This window comes from Dromaius novaehollandiae, chromosome 2 (assembly GCF_036370855.1).
Source record: "Dromaius novaehollandiae isolate bDroNov1 chromosome 2, bDroNov1.hap1, whole genome shotgun sequence".
In the NCBI taxonomy this organism is placed as follows: Eukaryota; Metazoa; Chordata; class Aves; order Casuariiformes; family Dromaiidae; genus Dromaius; species Dromaius novaehollandiae.
Window position 1 is genome coordinate 87,901,586 of NC_088099.1, and position 15,092 is coordinate 87,916,677.

The 15,092-nt window shown below is 34.7% G+C and overlaps 1 long non-coding RNA gene across 8 annotated transcripts in view; it reads left to right on the forward strand.

Annotated features, from left to right (window-relative positions):
* Positions 1–15,092, forward strand: part of LOC112986648 (uncharacterized) — a 137,746-nt gene that overhangs the window by 91,029 nt on the left and 31,625 nt on the right. For all 8 annotated transcript variants that reach the window (XR_010387766.1, XR_010387765.1, XR_010387767.1 and 5 more), the window contains 2 exons: positions 382–505; positions 1,905–2,078. This is a non-coding gene — a long non-coding RNA (uncharacterized LOC112986648). The remainder of the gene's footprint in view (positions 1–381; positions 506–1,904; positions 2,079–15,092) is intronic.

A 15,092-nucleotide genomic window follows, 5' to 3' on the forward strand; every position in this document is an offset into this window, starting at 1 on the left:
CTTTAACATATTCACATGCACTTATTCTCAAATTACCTCTCTTCAACACTCCTGTTGTATGCATGCATGTAAACTGCTACGGTACACCTTGCAAACTTGTTTGTACTCCCTTTTAGTCGGTCATTTCTAAGAGAAGGTTGGCTGTCAGAATCTTCTGAGGAGAAGCTGTCAAAGAAGAACTAAGTATCAACTCAACATCGAGATTTTTTTTTATTGTTCTCACCGGTTTTAGTCTGTTGATAAGAACGGTGGGCTGAATTCAAGCCCTTACATCCTGTATGAATTAGTCCCTGTGACTACTGCAGACCATTTGCTCTTACTGACTGTCTTTCTGTTAGAGATACCTAAAATAACTTTTTTTCTTTTTCTTTTTCTTTCCAGCTTGCACATCCTAGGCATCTGTACAGACGTTTGGAAGTGCATTTCATTTTCCATCAAAGAATCGTTGGATAAAATGAGTAAAACCAGTGGGATTAGGGAGCTAAATCTAGGTCTTCTCCTCAAGGTGAGCATCTTCCACAGTGTATTACAAAACAGGACTCTTTCTTTTTCATTCTTTTCTTCTCAAGCCACATAAATCTTCCATTTCTATCTACATTATGATCCAGTTTCACCAGGGAGGATGGAGAAGAAATCCCATCCCTAAGTGTTTATAATCTAATGAAGTCTAGTCTTATTTCCTAGATGAACATGGCAATCACAGAGAGGTTGCCTGTTCCTCCTCCTTGATTGCAGAAGCTGACGTGATGTTCCAAATCCCCAGTGAACAGAGGCATTAATTGTGAAAGCCTGACTTAGGTTCCTGTTCAAGCTTACCTGTTTGTCCAGTGGTCTCTGTAGGAGACAGTATACCACAGCATCATGCAGGAGTGCTGAATTTGTCTTACAGAACCACAGAAGTTTCTGTAGGAGGAAATGCATAGAATGAGGAACAGTAAATGTACTTTAGTTAGACACTCTGACTCACTTCTTAGAGGCATATGCCTACAGCCACTGATTATATAGGGAACTAGAGACTTCTGGACTAAGAGATCCAAATGACTGTGATAAAGCCAGGTGTAAACTATGCTTTCGGCACCACAGTAGGTGGGTTAAACAGCTAAATAGATGTCTCAGGATGGCTAGCTTTTAGATAGCAACATGGTCGATTATTTTCAAATGAATTTTCCATTCTGAACAGTGAGTAGAAACAAGGTTTTAAAAAGGATGAGAGAAGGTCTGATACTGAGTGCATTTGAGGGGCTGTTTTGTTACTTCACTTTCTGCATTTATGAAAACTTTCTCTTTAAACATGCTTTGATAAAATGTTGCCAATGCTGGGTACCTGCTACAGTTCTGAGACATACTATTGCTATTTTTTTGTAATTGGAGAGCAGATTGGATTGAATCTCTGCTTTGAGCTCAAAAATCAACTAAACTTTGTCTTGGAAGCTGCAAATGGTGTATTTCATCAATGCTATCTGAATATAGTCCAGTCTTATGGCAATGTCTGTGCTACACCTCAGGGAGACATAAAGGCTACTGTCAATATCCAGTTTGGGATACACTTGTGGAGCTTGTCCATCCTTTGGCTGTCTACAAAATAAACATTTGGACAGAAAAAAGGAATAATGCAGAGCATGGTGTGTTTGATTCCATCCTGTCACTGAAGTTTAACCTGCATGCCTTCATAGGCCTTTTACCTTATTGCCATTTTGAAAGTAATTTTGTTTTAGGAATGGAAGAATAACTTTTAAAATGTAAATACTTTATTTATTTGCTTGAAAAGCAATGGAAACTTATAAATAGGGGTATCCTTCCAGATTTGGCATTCAAGCTCTTCTGAAATAGATTTTGATTATTCACACAGACCATTAAATGATCATTTTACTGATAAATAGAATGAAAATATCTTATTTTCACAGGTAATCTTTCTTATGAATGCCTAACAGTCCTTTACAAATAATCCACAGTACCAGAAATTCCTCATAAAAGCTGGAGCAGAGTTTGGCAATTGGAAACGGACACTCTGTCAGATGAAAGACAGTCACTAGGAAGGATGAGGGGCAAGATGCTATTAATGTAGAAAGAACTATACAGTAAGCTTCTTTTCTTATTATTCTTGTACCTGTGTGACCTGAAACTGAATTGCAGGCTTGCTTGTTTTACCTATAACTTACAGGGTATATGTTTTGAAAATATGGCACTTTCATTCCTATCTTGCCTTCTATCCAGTGTTTTCTTCTTTTTGCCCAGACTATAGTCACTCAATGGGAACTTTTTGTTCTTCAAAAGATAGAATGATTGAATTTAGGAAACTTAACAGAACCACGAAGTCTGATATAAGCTGGATTGTCAGTGAGCTTTTATAAATATAAGCTTAATGTTAGGACTTCACTGGGACAGAACACTTCCAAGTAATCATTTGGAGATATATATTAATTTTCATGAAAAGGTGGAACACCTTCCAATTCATTTTGGCTCATCTTTAAGAATCAAAGACTATAAGGCAACTAGCAGCTTAGCCTTTGTTAGCAGTATTGATATTGCTGACATGATGACTAAATAGAAAATCCATTTTTATGGCTATTCCATTCTATCAGAACCTTCTAAGAGATCTTTACTTATTTTAGATAGACGTGATGAGTTCTGTTTTTACAGTTAAAACCACATGATTTAATGGAAACAGTTTGTATTTGAATGAAATAATGATATCTTCTGCCTACGAGAATTCATATTCTCACTTTTGCTAATATTTTATAAATATATACACTTATATTTTAAATCCTAAGGTAATTTTTTAGAGTGCATGTATTAGAAATAAAGCATTATTGATCTAGATTAGAAGTTATGTCTTGGCCCTGCAAAAAGGCATATAGTAAACAAGACATACTAAAAAAAAAGACAAAAAACAGGTTTGTTCCTGTGGAGGTTTCTATGTGTGAATGCTTGTAATTTAAGGATTAAAAATCTATTAAACCATGACTTCCTTTGGAAGTTCCCTACGTCAGACAGGTTTGTTCATTCTCATTATTTTTTCACATATGTATTTTTATGCTGGCCTTCTTTACATAAATGGTGTTCAATACAGTAAATAAAAGTCCATCAGATCAAAGAGAGTTTCCCACAGCCATGCTATAGCTATATTAGGACATTGCCTGAAACTCAGATAGACTTGAAGTTTGGAATGTGGATAGTGAAGTTAAAACTGATTTTATGGTTGCCTCTCTGCCATGGAGAGAATCCCGGCTGAGTTATTCACTGCTTTGTTTAAAATACCTGAGTTTGACTAAATAGATCTTGAAATTTCATATAATTAAGTTATTAAAGTAATTGTTTTTCTTAGCCCTTTCGTTTGTCGTCTGGCAGCAAAATCTGTGTAGTAAGATTTTGTTTTATATAGAGTTTTTAACATTTGAACTGTGAAAATCTGAAATAAATACATAGAATTTGTAAGCAAAGTTTGGTTTTAAAAGAGGGTAATCACATAATTTAATTATAGTCATTTAAATTAGGAAAATTGCCTTCATATTAGCCAGTGGAACATACAATTTAGTGTACCTGAAATAAGAGCTTACTTCTATCTATTCTCTGTAGAAATCCTAGGCTCCTAATTTAGGTATTTAATTTAGTATGAATACATTCCTAACTGTGCAATAAAAGCCTAAAAGCATATAAATAATTGATTTTATTTACTCCACTTTAAATAAAATGATGATATATCAGCAATTTTTGTACCTGCTTGTTTGCTTTGAGACAATTTTTGAAAGGATCTGTTAAGCTGAGCCTTTGAGATACCTGTTAAGCTAGGTCCTCATTAAAAAAGGCAACTGGTAAGAAATATATCAATATTGGATTTTTGGGCACATCATAAGTTAGAGACATATATCTCTGCACTCCTTTAATCATGTCTTTATATAGCATTTTATAGACTTCCTCCCCTGTCCCCAAAACCGAGCTTTGTCAGGAATCAGATTGACATCAGTGGTTCCTTTTGTCTGATGATATCTAAAATCGTGGATATAGAATTGTCAAAAATTGTTAGGTATTCAAATAAAAATAATTATAAAGTTCAGTACTAGGGTTTTTTTGAGGGGTTGACCTTAAAAATTGTAATGAATCATTAATGAGACTATACTTGCTCATAAGAATGAGAATATAGTTATACTGACATTGTATGTTATAAATTGAACTATATTTGAAGTAGCAAAGTATTTTTTGGTCCTTGAACGAGATATTAAAACCTTGAAGCTGCTTAATATAAATATACATTTAGGATATATTTTGCTATGCCCAAAGTTGGAATAGAATTTTTCCTTGAATTTTTTAGCTATGTGTAAAGTTATATGTAGAGTAGTTATAAGAATGAATAACAGAGAAGAGAAATAAAGGGCTAATTTTGCTGACACCATATTTTTAATTGATCTTATAAGTTATAAGGACCAGTCTTTGTGAGATTTTAATAGTATCTCCCAGATAGCTTTAAAAAAGGTGGCCACTTGCGTGTTGAAATGACACATTTATCAACTATAGCCTACAGAGGGTCATTTGTAAAATTTGGGCAGTTAGTATCAGAATAGTTTTGAAAGCGAGTGATCCCTGCTAATTGAATCATGACGCATTAGAGACTTGCAACTTTTCAGAGCCTGAAAATCTACAGACTTGGAATGGAAATTATTGTAATGCAGAGATGTCACTCAGAAGATATGTTTATCTAATAGTGTTAGGAAGTTTGGGACCACACTATGAGTATTAACCCAACTTGCTTTGGGAAATATAACTTCCCTAAATATCAAAGAAATGGAAAAATGAAGAAATGCTTCACCAACAGTGATTCCTATTTATGCAGTTCAGGTAAGAATGAGATTACTTCCTTCAGCTCAGTAAGATGTTTTAAGTAAAGTGGTATTTGTCATTCAAAATCCAGAGTAAACTCTGTCCTCTGAGGAAATATTTTGTGCGTAGTAGAATGAAAAATATTGGTTTTCCTCCACAGTTAGAAACAGTATATTCAGATTTAGAGAGCAAGGGCTTGATACAGTTATGCAAAGCAGGAACAGCCAATAATTCTGTCATGCTTGTTTTGAAAGCAAAACTTTGTTAGGCAAAATGAATTTGCTTTTTAACAGATGGATTACATGGAGAGTCTTTTCATTTTTTGTTGAGCTTTAAGGCCTATTGGCCTCTGCTAAGCTCTTAAAACTTTCTTTTTCAAATTATTTTAAGGAGCATTCATAGAGAAGTCAGAGTTTTTTAAGAATTCCAAGTGGTAACTTGCTGTATACTTTGGGGATACTAATGCTAGTCCAAGTCATTATGTTCATGATTGCTTTATAATCAACCTGTTTCTTTAATTTAGCCTCTGCCCAGAAGTTTTATAGTAGTGTGAGAAAGTTCCTTGCTTTTTCTCTTGTATCTTTTGCCCCACCCCTTTATAGCTCTCATTGCAATCTATAGGCATCCTTTACTTCTTTGATTCTATGTCTGGCACAATAAAATTAGGCTGTAAAGGAAAAGTACCTTAGGAAACAATGTGTACTTCTGCAATACTGATTAAATATGGTTACTTTCCTTTTTTAAATCTATAATTCATAGCTGATCTACATTAAAGCTTTAGAATATATTCCAGACTTGATTTTGTTATTGTTAATTCATTTTATTCACTTTTTTTCCTATCATCCTATGCACTTTAAAATATCATCTACTATAACACCAGGTAGCATTTAAAGAATTGATCTTGAAGGTAAATTGGATCCAGGTGCACTTCTTATTCTGCAATGCATTCCTGATCGTGAATATGATAGGTCTGAATCTGTTTCTGCTTTAGTCCAGCTCCATTACATTGAGATTATTTCATATTTCTGCTGTGACATTAAATTCTTCTCTGTAATGGTGCTCATTACCTGTAACAATTTATAGAAATATCTTTTTCACTAATACTCTTTAATTTCAGTAGTGCGTTTGTCCCTTGACGAGAGTGCCAAAATCTTCCTTTCAGTTTGTTTTATTATCCCCATGGAAGAGATGAGAGCATCTGGGAAATCATTACAAGTAATCAGACATTTGTTCTAACTAGGTGAACAAGAGCAGGAGTTTCATCACTTGTTCTTTTCCCAGATGATTTTGAAGAGTTTTGGGATGCAGGGATACTTTTAGCCAAATATGGCACATAACTGATGTAGAGCTATATAACTATTATCATTCCCAAACTTTTAATGTTTTTGAGGCAAAAGATTTTTGAAAAGCAATAGCAGGATTATATAGTGGTACTGATGAGCATAATAACCAGATTCACAACTGTGGCTTCCTTTCCCAGGGTGGTTATATAACTGAAAGGAAAAGAGCACTTTCTTAGAGACTTGAGTCTATTTCTACATTTAGTAGGTTTTAGAACCTCCTAGATGTAGTCTTCCTACATCTAGTGGATAAGAAGTGTTTTATGTTTTCCTCTGGAAAGTCTGGAAAAAGGATATTCCAAATGAGCCCCCATCTGATTGCCATGACTGTTCCTATGCCCTGAGAAAGGCACACTGGAAACAATGTTATGCACCCCTTGCCATAGTTACAGCTCAGTTTCCTCAAAAGCAACTCTGAAGGGGAGATACAGAAATCAAAATAGATGGAAATTCAGGGATTTCTTAGTTTCTGTCTTGTTACCAGGTAGCTTGGAGTATGAAGAACACTGACAAAGTTCTCTAGAAACTTGGGATTTTTATCTATTGCTTTCTTTATTGGGAAATGAATTCCTGCGTTCAGGGATCATGAAAATTTGATGACCCCTCCATCCACCCAAGTCAGGAAGTTAACAGCTCTCTTGGTAAAGTTGACTTCCTTATCGTATTTTGCTTAGGAAAGAGTAACTGTTCCGTTTTCAAAGATTGTATAAGGTATTGTGGTTTCTGAAATATATTCAGTTTAGTTAAGGTGGAAATCATTACAGGATATAAGTTAGTTGGATTGCTGCCATATCTCTGAAAGATAAGCAGAGCAACTTGGATACAGAGCTTGGATATTTTTAACACAGAGATAGATAATTAAACTTTTACAATTTGTTCTATATTCTGCTTTGAATGGTTTCAAATTAATCTTTGGTAAAAGAGCTCCATCATCAGAATTCTTCATATAGTTTCCTAAAGAAATGAGACTTAAGGGATAATACTATCTGGCTTCCATATTCTAGTACCCATTGATAACCTTTGCATCCATTGACCAGTTGAAAACAAATTTATCAGAGATGTAAAAGTCTTAAAAAGAATTAACTTCATATTAAGTTGGAAATCTGGAAGATGAATAGAAGAGAGAGTCCCATGTGTGACCTCAGGAACTGTGCTTGGCTGGCTGCTTGGTGTCTCTTGCATAGGAAATCGTGAGGAGATCAGAAAAGAAAATGGAGATGCTGTGATAAAAGTGATTGAAACTGATGTTAGAGGAAATATGGGAAACAGGATGGGGAGAGACAAAGTCTCAACAATATGAGAAAAAGAATGATGGCTATATTTGACACTGACCTCTAGGAGACTAAACTTCATTCGTTCATCTGCTTTTGAACAGCTTGTTTATTGTTAGGAAAAGCACAGGGGAGCTGCTCTGAAATTCAAAGTCTGTCACAATGGAGCTTTAATAAGATAGATAACTTTCATTTCATGTGAATGATTATGGTCCTGGGCCTCTGACCAAGATTTTCAGCTGTGATTAGTGATGTTACGACTTTTATTATTTTAATAGCCAATAATACATGCTGTAAAGGACTTAGTTTTCAGAAAGTACTGAACACAATTTTTGAAATGTATGATTCTTTTTCTCTGGATGGGGGGGAGGCAAGGTCAGAAGGAGTAGGAGAGAGGAAACTCAGAGATTACAGGTAGGATGTTTCTTCCTTTCAGTCTTTGTTATGAGATAATTTATAGGATTGGTTGCTGTCAAATGAACCTTGTTCTGCTGTTAGGTTTGTTCTACTATTATCTTGCTTAGCAATTAAAATTCTTTAATTGGTGATTTTTATACATTATACTATCTATGGCTACACTTAACAGTAATTTGGTTATATTTAGGAGATTTTGTTTCTGATTATTTATTTTTAATAAAAAGAATGAGTAATTAGATCTCAGATCATGTTAGTTTAACTACTTAATACTTTAAGCCAAAAATATATGTAACCCCGAAGTGCTGTTTGCAAGAAAAATAGGAAGAGGCAAATAAAAGAAATTATCTGAGACTTCAAAAAGTGACAAAAGAACGTAGGACTGAAAACATCACTGAGATCATTCCATGTAGTTGCTTTATTATCCACCAGGTAATAAAGCTGTGCAATACCTTTAATAAATCTCATCAAGAGAGATCAAAACAATATGAAAAATACCTGCATTGTTAAGTGCAGTGTGACACAATTGGTTGAATTTTGGTTGTTCAGTGCAGAAGATCTGAGGTTCGTGCCTGCTCTTTTATATTGCAGCGTCGTAGGAGGGACTGCTGAAGACTCGCAGGTGGTGGAGCGTTATCTCTTGTGGCTATGACAGTAAAGTATAATAAATCATACTAGTGTGGTCCAGTCTCACCTAGTTAGCCTCTCTGAGTGGGAGGTAGAGATCTGACAGAACTTAGGTATTTCTGTAGCATGTTTGTTTTGTATATAATTCCATACTGTATTTCTGTGTTTACTTAAACAAAGGCTAGCACAGAGGGAAGAAAAATACTGTATGGATATCATTATGAAGTGAAACGAACAACAGCAACAACAAAAAACTAAAGAGGAAAAAACTTAGATTTCTTGTGTTTTTACTGGTTATATAGTTAGCTCATTGTTAGGGTGAATTCAAACTATTCCAAATATATGCTGGTGAAGATGGCATACTCTTATGAATAAGATACTGGGGTGGAGTTCTGGATATCTCAATTTTATTCCCGCTCTGATGGTTCTGTGTTAGTTTTCAAGTCATTTCATTTCTATCTATCCTTCTTTTCCATTTGTTAAATATATGTAATGGGAATAAATGTACTTCCATCAGCAAGCTGGTCTTCTAAATTGAAAGGAAGGATTCCTTTAGAGGATGACTTTAAACAGCTGACTATGTCTTGAATATCAAGTCAGTGCTTTGGCCAGCCCAGGTACAGGATGTGTGCTATCCTTAGGGGAATGATTACCTCTGTTCTTTCTTCTGCGTAGCATGTGGAGTGTACTGTGTGGGAAAACTGATTGCTCAGCAGGAGGAAGGCTTATAGATATGCATTCGCCAGTCACCCATCCATTTGCCTGCTGAGCCATAGGAAACAAGTTTCTGTCCATCCACTCAGGAAGAATACAGCCAGCAGAGAGAATCTTGTGCTATATGGCACTATATTGCCATATAGTTTGGCAATATTGCCCGTTTTTACAATGTAATATTGCAGAAGGAATTCTTCTGGGGAGGGCAGTGTTGGTGCAGGGCTGCTTGGGGTTTTCAGTCTCTCATCGTGCCAGCTGGCAGAGCCTGAACTCTGGGAACCTGTGAGCACTGAGAAAGGTGAAGGAGACCTTGCAGATTATGTCCCCTATTTTGGGAGTTCTGCCTGGAGGGTGTAAGTGGTGTGCTATACCTTTGAGTTGGACGCTGATCATTTGGTTACATGATACAGAAATAAATGAAGCTGTGGCCTGTCAAATGAAAGGGCTCGTGTTATCCTCGAGCTGCGTGTTTCAAGGTGGAGGAACCAAAACAAGAGTTCTAAGCTGTCTTCGGGAGAAGACATTGCTAATTTAGGCATCAAAGTTGGTGTGAACATCTTTTGCTCTGAAAAATGAGGCTCTGAAATTAAAGCTGTGCGAAGCCTTTTATGTCCTTTCTGTCACATTTTGCTGTTGTCGATTTGTGAGCCTTGTTACTTGGGCCTTTTGGGCAGACAAATCTAATATAAAGCAGCAGCGAGGAAGCAGCTTGAGAAACACTGATTTGTTTAAGGATTTCAGTCTTACCTATTTTGTAACTTTTTCTATCTATGATCTCTTTTTCATAACTGTTTAACTGATCGGTTCTATAGTGTAGACTGTGGATCTGGTAGGAGCCTTTAAAAGCTGCCACAGTACAGATAACATGATATTAAAGAATTACTTTGACTGCAGTTGTTTATTAAACATAATCTTTGTCACTTGCTTCATTCTTGGAAAGCTGGAGGCTGAATATTCTTGAACTCTAATAAATAGACTTCAGATAATTGGGAAATGCTTTTCAACATTTTAATTCTAGGTCATTTTGACTAAAAACTAGAATTTCTGGGCTAATTATTTTGGTTGCTTTTACTTTCTCCTCATTCATTATTCTCCATGAGTCTTGTTTTCAAATATCTGCTCATTTTTCTCAGAACTTATCATATTACTTCTTCATAGAAAAGAAGTAAGTGCCTCATTTGAGACTGGACAAAATATTACAGTATATTATTTTTTATTATAAGTAAAACAAGGATTTTTTAAAATGAAATTATTTTAAAATTAATAGCCTAAGGTATATTGTAATACAAATATTTCTTCAGCATCTGTAAGGATGCTGTATTGCTATCCCATATTATATTCAGTATATATATTCAGTATATTCACTGACATCTTTCCACTGTGCCTTACAATTTGCCTTGTAACAACTTGTTCTGTAGTCAGGAAAGTATTTAATACTCTTACATCTTATAAATGTATTCTATATATCATACTAAAATGCAGTAACCATTACTGAAATGTTGTATATTTCTTATTAATATTACAATAACCATTAGGAAGAAGATCTATATATCTTATTAATATATCAATGACCATTAAACTATTTTAATATTAATAAAAAGCTATAAAAATGTCATTTTAATATACAGCCCTAGTATCTTTTGTATACACAGTACATTTATTGTAATGTTATAATAAAAAGAAAATATTGCTAAATAAATACAGCAGAAATACATTTTTCTGCAATGTGAAGAATAGTTTGAAATAATCCCTATTATCCAACAAACATAAAAAACTGTATGCAGATGTATGCTATGGTTAGATAAATATATTTCAGATTGATTAATGAGTGAGATAGTTTGCCTTTTGCCTATTTAATGGATTGTATTTGTTTTGCCAGGCTGTGTAATTCATCTGTGTTCTTCCTATTAATTATTTTTGACTGGAACTTATACTAACAGTAAGAATCTTTGAGCAGTTTCAAATAGCCATCAATTAAAAAAAAAAAAAAAAAGAGAGAAGAAAACCTTGTGGGAAACTATTATTCCCCCCCTCCCCCCCACCACCAAACTGAGATTTTATGACCTTGTAGGTCTATGTCAGTATTGTGCTTATGAAAATTTTACAGTCTTATGTCTCATCAATTTCGACTTTCTACTTTCCACCTACTGCATAAGCCCTTGTTCCTTTTGGCCTTAGAAATTAAAACAGGAAATTTCTGCAAACAGTAGAACTATTGAAGACATTTTTCCAAAGGATTTGAGTCCTCAAGGTAAAAGTCCTCTTTGGATTCACTGATATTTCTGGCTGCAGCTTGGAGATTTAGTATTTCTTTTTTTCTTCATTCTTCCCTTCTTTCAACATTCTTCAAGCATACAACTTATGCATGTGTACAACTAATGTTACAAACCCAAATAATCTCTTTTTTTTTCTTTTAAGTGACGCTCAATTCCTTCATAGCTAAGCACTTTTCCAGGTTTCTGCAACAGGAGAGGTTGCAGTCTGCATAAATGTTTCATTGACATTATTTGCTTGATGATTTTCAATACGCGCTGCACCCTGTAAATTAGCAGTCTGGAACATTTTGTAAACATTAAGCTAAAATTTCGATGCTAATATTAAAAATTAATGTTTGTTCGCATATATCAAGAATTAATATTGTTAAAAAGGCAAGTATTTTAAAGTATGAAGACATATTTCAAAGTTCATAAAATGTCTTAGATACTTGCACTCAAGTTTTGCATGGCCTATTCTAGAAAGGATCTTAGATTTCAGTAAACCCAGTAAGAACAGTGCTCTGCATTTCTTCCCTGCCATTTCCAAACTCCACTTAATTGGAGTTTTGAGTATCCTGAAAATGAAAAGTCAAATCTTCGGCACTGGGAGAGTAAATTGTTTGCTCAATAAGAATGAAAAAAATTCGGTAGTAATACTAGCTTGTTTATTGCATTTTTCACATATGGATCTTGCCGTTCTTTGCATAGTATCCTCAGTTATATAGGATCGTTTTGGTCATGACTAAAGAATTCACTTAGAATCCACATTTTGTAGATCGCAATACAGAATCATCTTTAATATAAATTGTTTTGCTCGAGTAAATTTATCATATTTCCTCCAAAACAGTGAAAGCTATATATTAGTATGGAAAACTACAAAATACTAATCTTTAGCAAAGATGCTTGCAGAGTGTGTTTCATTGTTGTTCTTCAAAAATACTATTTTAATTTGTAGGTAAGTTATTAAGGAAAGAAATTATACATCTAAAATAAAAAGGCAGATCATTTGCAATGAATAGTGAGAGTCTGTAATTCTATTAAAGATGCCAACAATGTTATATGTGATTTAATAGCACCCATGGTATAGATAATAACTAGAGTAGAGGTGGTATTCTCAATGGACTGAAGCGATTTTCAGAAGTAGTTGCTGCATGATTGTGAATAAGTCATTACAAATTCATTAGAACAAATATTAATAATAATTAGTAGTTCACTTAAGTATGCAAACTCCTAGAAGTCTGTGGTTAAATTGCTTACCCATATGGTCACTCAGAACTTTGGAAAAGTACACGGTACAAGCAAAAATGAAGTTGATGAAGTATTTTTGCATGAACTTATGGTAAGATATTTTTATATACCCATGATAACATCGTAGTATTTATTGGGATATGCAAGTCTAATTTGAGGGCTATCATGAAAACTATATCAGTATATGAAAACTGAATAGATTTTTTTTTTCTTTAAAGTGTTTTCAAATATTTTATAAAATAGTAATACCTGTATTTTATTATATTTAACTTCTAACTTGTATGCAATTACTTGTCATACAGTACCCAAAAATGTCTTATGGGCATGAAGGATTCCATAAAAGGTAAGGACTTAGGTGAAAGGACAGGTTCTAAGGAAACGTGAATGTGAAAGAAAGCATGAACGTGAAAGGGAACACCAAACATGAAAATTACAAATGGACTGATAGAGAAATTTATCTTGTGATAGAAATATGTGATGTGGGGAGCTCATTAAAAAAAGTTCCAGATTTTACTGATGAAACTTGGTGAGAAGATGGTCACTCTCACTGGCTAAAAAAATTGGTGAAAATTTTTATGTGTAATTTGCCACAGCTTGCTACTGTGGGTAGCCCACCAAACGTAAGCTTAGGCAAGCATACTATATATTACATAGCCTTGTAGAAACAGTAACATTGGCTTTGGGCAGCCTTTTCTCTTACATAAATGCCTGCTGCAAGTGGGAGGACTTTGGCACTTGTTTAGATGTCACATAGCCTAATAAATGTAAGTTAGCAATAGAGGTGCAATACAACGGAGACATCCTACAATGCACGTCAGGCCATTTTGCACATGGACAGTCAACCCAAAGTATCACTTTCCTACAAGTTTTGGAAGATACATGAAAGAGATGAGAAATGGAGAAGTATAGCACACAGAGGAAGAAAAGATAGTGTTTGGCCTGGCTTCACGTTTCATATTTCTACTGGTTGGTAGAACATAAAGAAGAGCTGGAAAGAGCTTTAAGGTGATTGTGAGCTACCTGATAGTGCTTGGGGATTGAGAGAGGGGATGTCTGATTTTTGATCTAAAATATTAATCCGAAAATAATATTAAGGAAACTGTAGTCTTCCCACCCCAACATAGTAGTATTTTGACATTTGTAAGCTACATGAAATGTATTTCAGATGGAGAAGGGATAGTAGGGATTCTACAGATAGATGTAGAAACTGTAGTAGAAGATAACGAATGCACCTAATTTTAAAGAAATGCTGAGATGATTGTAAGAAAGATACTAAGTTAGCCTACTTTTTCTTCCACATTTTACTTAGTGCTGTGTGCTAGCTAATCAACTGGTATTAATCATTCAGGTACCATGGAATATATATAAGCCCTTGAAGCAGTAGCAATACATTTATCTCATTGTGACAGATTTGGTGCAGAACTGCCTTAGGATATCTGTATTCCTATATCGTGTAGAATGTTAACTGGAATTACTCCATGAACATGTGACAGGCTAATCAATCATGTGAGCTTGGCCCTTCTCCACTAGCCAACGTAGAGAGTTGTAGGGAGGAGGCAGGAAGAGAGATGAAATTATGGCCTTAACTCTAAAATGAATGTCTGCTGTGATGAAGAAAAGTACAGAGAACTCCTTCATTTGTGTTGGGACTATCACATTTATACCCTCACTCTGAAGTGAAAAATGATTTTTTTTTCCTCATTTCAAACTTACATTGATAATCAAGCTATTCCTGTAATTGCTATATCTTCATTTCCCCCCTAGAGGTATTTTTGCAAAGGACAAGCATTTGAGAGGCATTGTATTTGCTCAGTGAGAACTGGTAGTTGATAGCACAAGGCTTTCACTAGTTGGACACTCCAGTTAGCATTTCTACGCATTTTATTCTGACAGTCTTTTCCTCCACGTGTATTAAATGGGCTAATATATATGGAATCCACTTCCGAACCAAACTATTGTCAAAATGATCAACCTAGCTTAAAATAATACCCATGAAAACTCCATTTTTTTAGTCGAGTTCTGGCATTTTAGCTTGCTTGTCTAGCTGCTTCAGTTAAACATCATTCACAGTTACAACATGCAAGTATGTGTTTTTCTGTGGCTTTTGCTGGGCTGAAAACTGAGCCCTTGTTCAAATGAACAGTAGGTCAATTTTCTTCTGTTTAGACGTTATTAAACTATTATGTAATATCATCTTCAAAAGTACAGAACAGCGTTCTGACTCTTGAGAGGGTTGTATGTAGATATGTATATTCTTCTAGTATAAATTATCTATATGTATTTATTCAGACAGACAAATATTTGAATAAATTTGCCGTCTTCTTCAAACTGCAATACCATAGGAAAACTAAATATGGACTGGATATGGTGCTTGGTTTTAACATCTTTGTCTGTCTAAATGGGGCCCA